Source organism: Canis lupus, chromosome 3 (genome assembly GCF_011100685.1).
Source record: "Canis lupus familiaris isolate Mischka breed German Shepherd chromosome 3, alternate assembly UU_Cfam_GSD_1.0, whole genome shotgun sequence".
Lineage (NCBI taxonomy): Eukaryota > Metazoa > Chordata > Mammalia > Carnivora > Canidae > Canis > Canis lupus.
Genome location: NC_049224.1, coordinates 52,886,441 through 52,899,410, shown reverse-complemented (window position 1 = coordinate 52,899,410; position 12,970 = coordinate 52,886,441). Strand labels below are relative to the sequence as shown.

General features: G+C 55.0%; 1 long non-coding RNA gene across 2 annotated transcripts in view; it reads right to left on the bottom strand.

The window, feature by feature from the left end:
* Positions 1-5,325, bottom strand: part of LOC102153883 — a 34,686-nt gene extending 29,361 nt beyond the window's left edge. The window contains exon 1 of one of the 2 annotated variants that reach the window (XR_005357047.1): positions 5,161-5,325. This is a non-coding gene — a long non-coding RNA (uncharacterized LOC102153883). The remainder of the gene's footprint in view (positions 1-5,160) is intronic. The other variant, XR_005357054.1, reaches the window with a different exon arrangement.
* Positions 5,326-12,970: the final 7,645 nt, after the last annotated feature.

The following is a 12,970-nucleotide window of genomic DNA, read 5'->3' as shown; positions in this document are numbered from 1 at the left end:
AAAGGGATCCACGCTGGATCTCCCGGGATCACCCCCAACTGAGCCTAACAGCAGACCTGGAAAGGCCCTATTGCAGCCTTCTTCTCACTCACCCCAACCATCACCCGCTTCCTCCTTAATGCTGTGGCTACCCTTCAGCCTTGGGTGCTGGGATTCACCTTCCCCTGCCACTCATCCTCAGGATGCACAAGATTAAATATGAAAAAATGTGATATCTTTGCTCTCAGATGCCCCCAGAAAAAAATTTCAGTCCAAGACACAGAGGGAGATCCAGGAGCAACACAGGCAGGTGAATTTCCAGCTTTTGGTGGTCTAATACACATGGGTTTTTTTCCACCCAGGGGACTCCTACTGCTGTGGTCTGTGAGGACCACTGTAAGGCTGGGCAGAGATACCTATGAGGGTACATCTTAGTAGGGCCTTGGGCACCTAGCCACTCTGAGCTAGGCAAATCCCTGCAGAATGGGTTCCAAAGAAGAGAGCAAAAGAGGTTGGTTTGGAAAGGATTTCATGATTTCTCTAAATATCCTTTACTCCCCTATTTTTCCCTAAAAATGACACATCTCCATCTTGTCAATTTCCTGATCTTGTCAAGTTCCCGTTGCCCCACCACATATTTCAGGTTTGTTCTATTTTCATCCTGACCCTAAATCCAAGGCAGCCTATATCCCACTCCCATCCCAGCCGGCTTGTGCCAGACCAGACCTGGCATTTACATATCTCCCTCCAAATCCCATTTTGCATACACATTCCTTTTTCCAGAAGGCAAACACGAGCCAGACCGAGCGGCAACAGTGGAGAAATGGAGAAGCAGGCAGCAGCCCTGGGGAAGGAACCACCCGAATTTGGGCCCGAGACAGTTAATTCCAAAGGATTACCATAATTGGGAGGCGCCCCTTGCTTCCCCTCCTCCTGCAGCTCCAGGAACCTGCACTGTCTCCCCTTCTTGGTGTATGTGGGGGTGGCCTCCTGAGCCCCAGTCCTTCTGGGCCACCCGGGGTGGGAAGGGTGGGGCTGCGGAGGCGGGAAGGGGCGGAGAAGCAAGGTTCACCTGCGGGAGAGGGAAGGGAGAGAGGGAGCAAGGGGGGAGAGAGAGCGAGGAGGGAGCCCCTCCGAGTGTGATTTAAGCAGGATGCTGCACAAAATGGCTCCTCAGCGAGGCTCACGGTAACACAGCGGCGCCGGAGGCCCGACTGGCAAGCTGAGGGGAGTGGGGGCCCTGGGAGAAAGAATTAAAAGCCCGATTTGGATCCAATTCAAATGCACGGGAGGCCACCATCATCAAGGCCACATCTCTGCTACCCTTTTTGGGAAACTGAGTCCCTTGGTGGGGAGCAGGTGAGGTTGGCTGGGGGCTTCTGTGCTCTGCTTCAGTGGGACTGTCTTGGAATCCTTCCACCTCCACCTTCAGCACCTGGCCATCATGGCACCACTCCCATGAAGGAGGCCACGGTGAGGATGTAGGATCCTGGCCTTGAGGATGGAGGGTGCAGGGAAAACACTGCTCTGGTGGGTCAGGACTGGCTGCAGTCTTTGTGGCCTGGTGTCTGGCCTCCACAGCTTAGCTCAATTTAGACAGGGGCCAGGAAATGGTCCAGGTTGATGCCGGGTGGAGGGACACCTCATCTGGCACCATCAGATGAGGGTGGCAGGATGCTGGGCAGGCCCATTCCAAACAGGACTGACGAGGACCCCATTAACCCTGGCCCATCTCCCTCTCATCTGCACGTTCTATGCACTTTGTCCCAAACCAAGCGCCTAGCCTTGGCCCATGCGCTGCAGTACAGGCCCTAAGATCAATGGAAAGCAGGCACTGGGTCTGCCTGAATGCTGGGTGCTGACAGCAACACGCTGATGGTGGTGGCTGGCCCTGGCCACGGTGCTGAGAACCGGCTACCGGACCTCTCTCTCCACCACTCCATTTGCCCCAAACTTCCTCATTTCTCCCCAAACGTGAGATCCAGGGACACCAGCAGCTACCAGCAAAAAGTAACAGCAGCCAGAGGGAGAGCCCCAGTCGCAGGTGTCTCCTCAAGAGGAGGCTTTCCTCCTGGGCATGTCTACCAAGGGCTAGAGACTCCATGTTTCATATTCAAACCTCTATCAAAGGACAGAAAGGATCCTGGCCCCCACCTCCCTAGCTGTATCTATAGCAATGCCCATTCCTGCTGCAGCCACAGTGTGCCCTGTACCCCTTCAGATTCTTACAACTACAACACTGACTCACCCACACACACACAAGCACACACACACTTGGCCCAAATGCCCATCTAGCAGCCAATCTAAGGCAGGTGGCAGATAGCTTGCCTGTGCACACGTTTGTTTCTATGAGCAGTCTTGTAACCACTGGGGACCTCAGCTGCTTGGGGTCCAAGCTGGCTTTGGCCCGTCCCTGTTTCCTGTTGGTGGTTACACAGATCAGTGCAGGGTCCTATGATTACCCACAGGAGTGTGCCCCAGCCCCCATTTAGGACACAGTGAATTAAGGGGTTACATAGAAGGAGAGTGAGCAGTTGTGACTAGCCAACAGCTCTGTGCAGGCACCCAATATCCTGTGACTAGACTTGCCCTGGTCCAGAGGCTGGGAGCCTGAGACCAATGGAGCTCCTTCCTCCATTGGAGGACAGTATCACCAGTCACAATCCAAGGTAGATCCAGGGTGCCTATTCCCACTGTTCCCTCCTTCCCTGTTCCTCCCTCAGGCCTACGTTTTGACTAAGCTTGTCTTCCTATTGTGTGGATTCTGGACATCCAGCGCTGAACTAATTGGACCCAGATGGACCCAGCTCCCTGCACCCAGGGTCCCCAGGAATCCACACCCACTCTCCTATTCACATGGTCAGCTAGGCTGTAGTGCCCTCTCTGGCTCCCACATCTGGCCTCCCTTTTCTCAGAAGCTGAGGCTCAGGCATCCAGGGTGTGGGCCCAGGAGGCCCAGGCTGGGCAGAAACCCAGAAACACCTCTACTGAAAAGGCCTGGGAACAACGGCACCCCTCCCCTGGGGTCTGCAGCAGCTGGCATTGCTAATGGAAGCTCCTGCATTTGAACCTTGCAAGACACCTGCCCCCTCAGTGCTCACCTAGCCTACCTAACCCTCTGGCCTCTGTCCCTTGATTAAAAGCCAGTCCCTCAAACTCTATCCTTTCCCTCTCTGCAGCTAAATAATCCATATCTCCTCCAGGAGACAGCAGGCTCTCAGCCCTGGCACCTGAATTTCTCAGGACTGGGATCGTGTGTTTCTGAATGTATGCACTACTCCCATGACCTGACCCCACAGAGTCTCTCAGCTTCTGCTACCACTCTGTTTTGCCGGGGCCAAGCCTGGATTCTTCCCCCACTGCCGTCTCCCAGAGAAGCCCCCCTCCACAGCCTCATCCTCCACTACTGCCCTCATTCTTCCCAAGCTCACTGGAGCCTGGGCTGGCTGGAGGAGGCTGCAGAGACACCCTCCAACAGATCTGAGAGGCCTGTTCTCAGGCAAGGGGTGCGGGGTGAAGGGGGGGCGATGCCGGGAGGTAGGGGGCAGGGGGGAGTAGCAGAGCAGAAAGGCTTTCCCAACAACTTCCCATTACAGAGGGGGAAAGTGTACCATAAATCTTGTCTAGAGTGGGTGCTGTGTGTTGCATTATTTCTTTAAATTTTCTTTTTTTCAGGAAGCCACTTTCTGGGTTATTATTTTTTGTTAGGGAGGAGATGAAAAGAAAGAAGAGAGTCAGGGGCAGAGGTGAGGAAGGGGGCGGTCCGGAGACTCCCGGGAACCTCACTTTGGAAACATTCTTTCCTTTTTGGTAAACCGGTCTGCAGTCCCAGAACTTCCATGGGCCCCTCGCCCCTCCCCTTTCTGCACACCCGAAAGGCCGAAGTCCTCACCTCTGGGCGCTTCCCACTGCCCCATGACCCTTGACCTTGGCCTTGACGATTTGCTGGGGATGTGGGGTCCGGCCCCAGAGGCTGAGCCCTGCCCCCCGCCCGCAGTCAGAGCGCACCCCTCACCCCGCCAGCGACGGGAAGCCCCGAGCCGCCCGAGCCGCCCGAGGGGGCAGAGCAGGGATGCCCCAGCCCCCTCTCCCAGTCCAGACCAGCTCCCCGGTGCTGCTACCGCCCTCGCGCCCTAGCCCCCGCTCCCCAGCCTCACGGAGACACAGCAGGCGGCGGCACTTACGGACCGGGAAGGGGGCCGGGGGCCCGCGAGGCAGCGGCGGGGGTGGGGCGGCTGCGGGGACCGCAGCTCCGCGGCCCCTGATGAGGCGCGGTCGCGGGCTCAGGCCCGGCTCCCGCCGCTCTCCGGGAGCCCCTGCCTCGGCGGGCGCATGGCCGGGAGCCGCGGGAGGCGGGCACGGCAGCGGCGGTGCGGGGGCTCCCGGCGGCGCGCGGCTTCTCGGGGCTCTGAGCGGCTCCCAGCGCCGCCTTCTCGGGCGGGCACGGCCCGCAGTGACGTCAGCGCGGCTCCCCCCGCCCCCCTCCCCTCGCCCGGACCAGTGCGGAATGGAGGGGGCGGAGGCAAGCTGCGAGGGGCGCCCAGCCCCGCGCCCCGGCGCTTCCTTCCCCCGCCCCGCGTGCCTCCCAGCTTTGCCCGGGGAGTCGCGGCGCCATTCAAGCCTTCCGTTCCCACCCGCACCCTCCCCCTCCCCCGCCCCCGCCCCCGCCTCCGCGCGCTGCCAGGCTCGTCCAGAGCGACCAACGACCTGGGAGGTGGCGGCGAGCAGCGGGTTGGAAGCCTCGCAGGCAGCTCTGAGCTCAGGGATCCAGGCTGCTTTGGGGAGAATGGAGAGCTAAGGAGATGGGGGCGTCTACCCCCCGGGCTGCAAGCGTTGGCTCTAAGCAAGTGTTGGTTCGGCTGAGGGTATCCACGCCGGACTGACCGGTCCCGGGGACCCCATGGAAGCTGGGAAGGGATATTTTAGCTAGGAGAAAGGTGTGCCTTTCGGAGCGAGGGTACCCTCCAGGCTCGGTCCGGCTTCTCCAAGACCCAGTGCTGCCTTCCCCCTCCCCCACCCGCCCTGGGCGGTGCACCTGCGAACTCGGAGCGCTGGGCGGACGGCGCCCCGGAGCCGCTGTCCAAATGCTGAACTCGCCCTCCCGAGAGGCTGGCTCCCGACGCCCGGCTTCCCACCGCTCCGCGGCACTCGCAAGGGAAGGCAGGGGCTAGTGGGACTTACAGCGCGAAGCTCCGGGAAACTTTGGTGCTTCAGGATGGTAGAGGCAGGCTCCAGGGGAGGAGGCGAGTGGTCAAGGCGCCTTGTCGGTCGCCCTCCCTCGCCAAACCACAGTCTTACCCGCGCGTCCCGGCCGCTCGCCCAGGGTCCCCTCCGCCTACGTGTTTCTCCCGCCTCCACAGCAGGGGAGGTCCCTCCGGCTGAACTTGTCAGCGAGTCTCACCATCCATCACGAGCCAGACAGACAGGCCAAGTTCACGAGCAACGCTGTTAACTCCTTGCAAACCGAGCGCCTCCCACCGGAGGGAACCGCCTAGCTGGGGCGTGCTATCTAGCTCCGATTCCAGAGGCAGCGCTTCCAAGAAGCAGTGGCCCTTACGGCTTTTTTCTTCTTCCCTACTTCTCTCTTTTCTAAGCAACTTGAGGAAAGGGCTCGGAGAGGGAAAGAGGATGTCTCCCCCTCTAATACACATGCCCCACCCCAATGTCTTTCCTGACCATTTCTCCTGTCATTTTACTTACTCCTTCGGTCTCCATAATCTCTCCAGATTCTCCTCTTCTAAATTGGTTGGATATCAGTGTAACTCACTACTTTTCTAAATTTCTTCCCCTTCTTCCATTTTGTGACTGTGCTCATTGTAGAAAAATTGGAAAGTTCAGAAAAAATATAAGAGATAATAATAATTGGCCTTAATTTCTACACCTAGAAGCCTGACTTGAAAAGAAAAGAAAAAAGAGAATATTCTCATTAGAAGAATCTAGATGGCTGCTTGTATGAGGTGGGGAGAGCAAACAGGCTGGGGATACCCAGCCTTTCTAAACTGGTTGGGAAAGGAAGAACAAAAATAAATTCTGAGAAAGGGATCAGAAAGAGAAACCTGTCTAGAGAGATAATGCCAGAGAGGCCTCGCAGAGACCCAGCGTTAGACCCAGGGAGACTACATTTACAGTCTCTGCTGGGGAACCAGAACAGGACCCACACACTCCTTTCCCCTTCTCCACCTTTTGACCCTTATTCCAGCCCCCAAAGCCCAGAGAAGCTTCTCCCAGGCCTCCTGGGCAGCCTAGCTTCAGAGCCTGACCCAAAATGCAAGTCTGAGGGGGATGGGGAGTCTGGGGAACCCCGGTCATCTCCCGGAGCACTTTCTCAGCCTCTCCCTGTGGTCAGGCAGACTTGGGCCACTCCCCCCTCCCCCCATATCCTATTGAATTCCTGGCGTCTGGTAGCTGGCGGCAACTAGGGCGACCTACCAACTTTTCCCCTGGGCATTCTCTCAAACCCCCCCACCCCCCAGGGCTTTCTTTTCTTTTCCCTTCGCTCTCTTTGAAAGGAGGCACCCAGGCCCAGAACGTGTTCTGCAGTTTAACTACTTCCAAATTCTTTGTTCAGGTCACCCCGGGACTCCATTGTCCGCTATTGAGAGCTGGAGCGGGCGGGCGGGTGCGCCTCTGCCCGGCAGGCCTGAATCCATTAGGCCGCTGCTCTGGCCCCTGCGGCCCATTGAGGCGCCCGCCAAACCGGGCGCCAGCAGCCCCCTCCCATCCTCTCCACTCCCGCCCTCAGCTGCCTTTTTTGGATGCCGCCACAGAGTCACAGAATGCTGCTGGTCCACGACAGGGTTATCTGGGTCTCACCCTGGTTGGAGGGACTGGATCACAAGTGCAGGCCTACTATGATTTTGGTTGACTCTGTCCAGGCCTTCACACCCTCATTAGAGTCCTGTCCAAATCCTGTTGTCTGCCCCTTGGTGCTTGGACCTGCTGAGCAGCTGTTGGGGAAGCAGTAGCCCTGACCGCAATGGAGGTTGAGGGAACAGTCAGCGGCACACTTCCTTCTACCTCTCCAGCCTCCAAGCTGCTTTCCTACAGCCTGGATTTCCCCTTCCTCTTCCCTCAGGGGCCAGATCCCTGCTTCCAGTTAAGGGAAGCTTCCCTGAGTTAAGGGAATGAAAGGAGGCAGTCCAGTTTCGGGGGAGTGCCAGCCCTATGTTGTCCTCAAAGGCCAGTTTCACCAGCATAGCTACTCTTCCCCAGCTGGGAAAAGGATCAAAGGATCCTAGGGTGCCAGGGCTGGTGCCAGGGCTATCTGTCTCCAACACCGCGCTCCCTCTCCCACCATCCTGCCGCAGGACCCCCGGAGACAGTGACAGTGAGTCCCCCAGGGAGTTCAACCCCTTGCTGTCCACCTGGGGGATGGAGCTCCAGCACGCTGTGCCTCACTGTGTGCCTCTGTGAGTGTCCCCCAGGTCCTGAACAAAGATGTGTGCTCTCAGAGCTAGTGAAAGGCCTAGAAGAGACTGCACTTTCAGCTTGAACCCACTTAAGACCGAGGTTCAGAGGTGCCAGCATCCTTAGGAGGAATGTCCAGGAAAGGGTCTGTTGTTGCTAATGTATCTTTTTTTTTAATTTTTAAAATTTATTTATGATAGTCACAGAGAGAGAGAGAGAGAGAGAGGCAGAGACACAGGCAGAGGGAGAAGCAGGCTCCATGCACTGGGAGCCCGACCTGGGACTTGATCCCGGGTCTTCAGGATCGCGCCCCGGGCCAAAGGCAGGCGACAAACCGCTGCGCCACCCAGGGATCCCCTAATGTATCTTTTTTTGGGAGCTGGAGATTCCTTCGCTCAGCCCCCATCCTCTCCCTCCTACTCCGGGGTTATGGGGTCACTGAGTCTAGGGCAAGCATCGATAGATGCCCAGCCCTAAAGGACACTCAGGTGAGTGGTCAGGCCGCCCTGTCCAGTTCAAGAAACGGCCATGCCCTCCCCAGGAGCTAAGCTCCAAGGCAGAGCCTCAGAGGAGCCCAGGGGCAGGGCGGGGTGGGGGTACTAGGGTGGGACCCCTCACTCGAGAAAGGTCGCCTATGGGGGCACGGGGCCGCAGAGGAAGAACACTGGACAGGGAGGGAGGGCGGCCACCGCTGCATAGTTACCGCTCCAGAGCGCCCCCCCCCAACTCGGACCCCTAGGCCAAGACCGCAAGAAACTAGGGGTGGGGAGACTTCCCACCCCTAGGGCCACGGCCTAAATGGGTAGCGGAGGAAGCCAGACTGGCCTCCCCTGAGGTCTCTGCGGTGCCTCCCTGCATGCCCCCCAGGCAGCCCTCCCCATCCCCCCACCCCCGTTCCAGATCTGAAGCCGGGGAGTGTGAAGCCCGCGCACCTCCAAGGCCTGGTCGGACTACGCTAAGGCTCTTGCAGGACAGAGGAACCCCTGAGGGTCTCCCAGGCTTCCACCCCTTGTCCTCCTCCTTCCGTCCTCCCCACCCGTCTCAGGGACTCGGGTCTGCAGTCCTGACCTCGCGGCTCTCCGGTCCCAGAGCGCCGCTCTGCACGCTGTCCAACAGCGCCCTCTGGCGGTCATTCCTGGGAGATGCAGGCGCGCAGGGCTTAGGCGGCGGAGGCTGGGCGGAGTGGCCTCCCGCCCCGCCTAGGGGAGCTCTTTCCCGTCGGCATGGACCTGCGGGTTTGGGGTCTGGATAGACCGGACAGGGATGCAGGTCTACGGACGCCTGGGCAGCTCTTCCCTGCCGATCGGCTCCTCTCTGCCTCTCAAACTCCACGCAGAGCACCTGCTCATGTGCACAGGGCCCTCCCACCCATCAAGAACCAGAAACCGGGCGCTCATGGAAGTGGGAATATCAGTGAGTGAGCAGCTGGATGCCAGGCCTAAAGTCATCTCCTCTCCTACCTGAGGTTGAGAGTCTACTATACTTTTTTTTTAAAGATTTTATTTTTTTATTCATGAGAGAGGCAGAGACACAGGCAGAGGGAGAAGAAGCAGGCTCCATGAAGGGAGCCCAATACAGGACTCCATCCCAGAACTCCAGGATCAGGCCCTGAGCCGAAGACAGGTGCCAAACTGCTGAGCCACCCAGGCATCCCAGAGAGTCTACTATCCTGACCCCTTTAGAGAAGGTCCCTTGGAGACTGAGGTGGATGGAGCAGGTTCAGGACCTTCCTCAAGGTTCTTGCAGCCAGGCAAGCTGTGCCTCTTGTCCCATGGCAATGACAGTCTAGTCTACTTCCAGCCTCACCCTTCCCATCTGTGGCTTTCCTTTCAGCCAGGGTCCCTCTCATTTTTTTAGGACCTCAGAAAATTAAGAAATAAAAGCCCTTTCTCATCAGGCCCAAGGATCTGATGTTCCAAGGGTGAATGGGAAAAGAGCAAGTGGAAATGAGACGCTATGCAGGCAGGGCTGGGGATGTGGAATCTTTGAGATATCCCCCCCTCCCCAGACTCTCACCTCCAGCAGCAGGAGCATCTCTGCCACCCAGGCATGGTGATCTGCTTTCAATCTGGTCCTAAGTTTTGAGGGTTCTTGACATTCATTCACTCAACAAATACATACTAAGCTCCTACTATGTGCCAGGCACTTCTGAAGGCAAAACTCAAAGAGGGTAAGTAACTTGCTCCAAGTCACACATCTAGAAACTACTAGAGCCAAGTCTCAGCCTAAGGTATGGACCACCCTACCATGATTTCAGAAGTATCCTTTAAAAAAAAAAAAGATTTTATTTATTTATTCATGAAAGACACAGAGAGAGACAGAGACATAGGCAGAAGGAGAAGCAGGCCCCTGTGGGGAACCCAATATGGGCCTGGATCTCGGAATCCCACCCTGAGCTGAAGGCAGATGTTCCACTGCTGAGCCACCCAGGCATCCCAAGTAGTGTCCAGTGGTATGTCATCCATACCACTGGGCACAGAGCCTTCTAAAATGTCAGGCTGGGGGCACTCGGGCAGCTCAGTCAGTCAAGCGACCAACTCTTGGTTTCAACTTGGATCATGATCTCAGGGTTGTGTGATTGAGCCCTCTGCACTGGGTGTGGAGCCTACTCAAGATTCTCTACCTCTCCCTCTGCACCTCCCCCTACTCACATGCATGTGCACATTTTCTCTCTGTAAAATCAATCATCAATCAATCAATCAATCAAATCTTTAAAATGTCAGCCTGATGATGTCTCCTCTGTGCTTGAAATCCTTCAGCGGGGTTCCACTACTTTCAGGAGAAAGCCCCAAGTTCCCCAGGGGCAAACAAGCCCCCTCGCTACCGCCCATGCCTAGTAACATGACCCATTGCGCCCTTTCTGTGAACCCAACATTCCTGCCATCCTAGATGTCTTCCATTTCCCCAAGGCCCAGATTCTGGCACCACTCAGTCCCTGCCTTTGTGTGCACTGACAGTCCCTCTACCTGTAATACTCTGCTCTCTTGAGTGTATTTATGATTGTGACTGAAAGTCTTCCATGAAACCTCTGACCTAGATGATCTGCTATTGCTCCCCCTGTCAGCTAAAGACCGGGGTGGGGGGTGCTAAGTGGCCATGTTTGAATCTTCTGCATCCTGCCCCCACCCCCACCCTGGCCCTCCTACTGACCCCTAGCCCAGCCAGGCTAACATCTGGCCCACCAGTCTGTCCTGAGCATTGAAGTAAGACCCAGGATGAGAGTCTACAGTGGGCCTGATGAAGGTGGTACTGTGGTCAGCCTAGGTGACAAAGGAGCAGAGAAGCTGAGAATGGAGCAGATGGGTAGAGAGGCCAGAAGAGAAAAGGCCATAGGGCACCAGAGAGGACCCAAGACTTTGCCAGATGGCTTCTGTCCCTTCCCTGGTAGGAAAGTCTTGTAGTAAGCCCCTTTCCATCAGTCTGCCTTGAGTAGGTTCTGCCTTGTGCCATTGCCAGCTCCCTGACCCAAACCCCATCCTCCCAAGTTTGGCTTTCCTCCCCTGTGTGGCCTCCAATCTTGGCAGCACCTGGCCTGTGTCAAGAGGACGTGGGCCCCTCTCAAGCATCACTCTTTGAGGAAGTGGCCTAATACCAACATTTCTGTGGTGCCAGCAGCAGGGGCGCCACCGTGTGGCAATTATGACAAGCACAGTTCACAGTGGCTCTGCTGCTGGCTCAGAATGATGTGATTATTGATGGACGTTCTAGGATTTACCTAGAGGAGAACACAGGCAACACCCTTTTTGAACTTGGCCACAGCAACTTCTTGCAAGATACATCTATGAAGGCAAGGGAAACAAAAGCAAAGATGAATTATTGGGACTTCATCAAGATATAAAGCTTCTGCAGAGCAAAAGAAACAGTCAACAAAACTAAAAGACAACCTACAGAATGGGAGAAGATATTTGCAAATGACATATCAGATAAAGGGCTAGTATCAAATATCTATAAAGAACTTAATTAAGCTCAACAGCAAAGAAACAATCCAATCATGAAATGGGCAAAAGACATGGAGAAATTTCACTAAAGAAAACATAGACACGGCCAACAAGCACATGAGAAAATACTCTGCATCACTTGCCATCAGGGAAATACAAATCAAAACCACAATGAGATACCACCTCACACCAGTGAGAATGGGAACAATTAACAAGACAGGAAACAACATATTTTGGAGAGGATGTGGAGAAAGAGGAACCCTCTTGCACTGTTGGTGGGAATGTGAACTGGTGCAGCCACTCTGGAAAACTGTGTGTGGGTCCCTCAAAGAATTAAAAATAGGGGATCCCTGGGTGGCACAGCGGTTTGGCGCCTGCCTTTGGCCCAGGGCGCGATCCTGGAGACCTGGGATCGAATCCCACATCGGGCTTCCGGTGCATGGAGCCTGCTTCTCCCTCTGCCTGTGTCTCTGCCTCTCTCTCTCTCTCTCTGACTATCATAAATAAATAAAAAAAAAATTAAAAAAAAAAAAAAGAATTAAAAATAGATCTGCCCTATGACCCACCAATTGCACTGCTGGGGATTTACCCCAAAGATATAGATGCAGTGAAATGCCAGGACACCTGCATCCCAATGTTTATAGCAGCAAAGTCCACAATAGCCAAACTGTGGAAAGAGCCTTGGTGTCCATTGAAAGATGAATGAATAAAGAAGATGTGGTCTAGGGGATCCCTGGGTGGCTCAACGGTTTAGTGCCCGCCTTCGGCCCCGGGTGTGATCCTGGAGTCCTGGGATTGAGTCCTGCATCGGGCTCCCTGCAGGGAGCCTGCTTCTCCCTCTGCCTGTGTCTCTGCCTCTCTCTCTCTCTCTGTGTGTCTCTCATGAATAAATAAATAAAATTTTTTTTTTTAAAAAGAAGACGTGGTCTATATATACAATGGAATATTACTCAGCCATTAGAAACGACGAATACCCCCCATTTACTTCAACGTGGATGGAACTGGAGGGTATTATGCTGAGTGAAATAAGTCAATCGGAGAAGGACAAACATTATATGGTCTCATTCATTTGAGGAATAAAAAAAATAGTGAAAGGGAATAAAGGGGAAAGGAGAGAAAATGAGTGAAAATATCAGTGAGTGTGACAGAACATGAGAGACTCCTAACTCTGGGAAATGAATAAAGGGTGGTGGAAAGGGAGGTGGGTGGGGGGTTGGGGTGACTGGGTGATGGGCACTGAGGGGGGCACTTGACGGGATGAGCACTGGGTGTTATGCTATATGTTGGCAAATCGAACTCCAATAAAAATATACCAAAAATATTATATGATTTATATTTTTCAGATTTACTCACAAAGTGAGAATTTGCTAGCATTCACGCTCATCAGGTGGGTATATCACACTAAACACTATTCTAGGTGCTTTGTTATTACTCTTCACAACTGCTTTATGCCACAGATGCTTTTACTCTCATTCAACAGATGGGGGAACTGAGGCACAGAGAGGTAAAGTAATTTGCCCAGAGTCATGGCTAGTCAGCAGCTAAACCAGAGTGAGAACCCAGAGTCCAAGTTCTTTACCACTATGTTACACTGCCTCTTATTTTTTTCTTAAAGATTTTATTTTTAAGTCATCTCTGCACCCAAT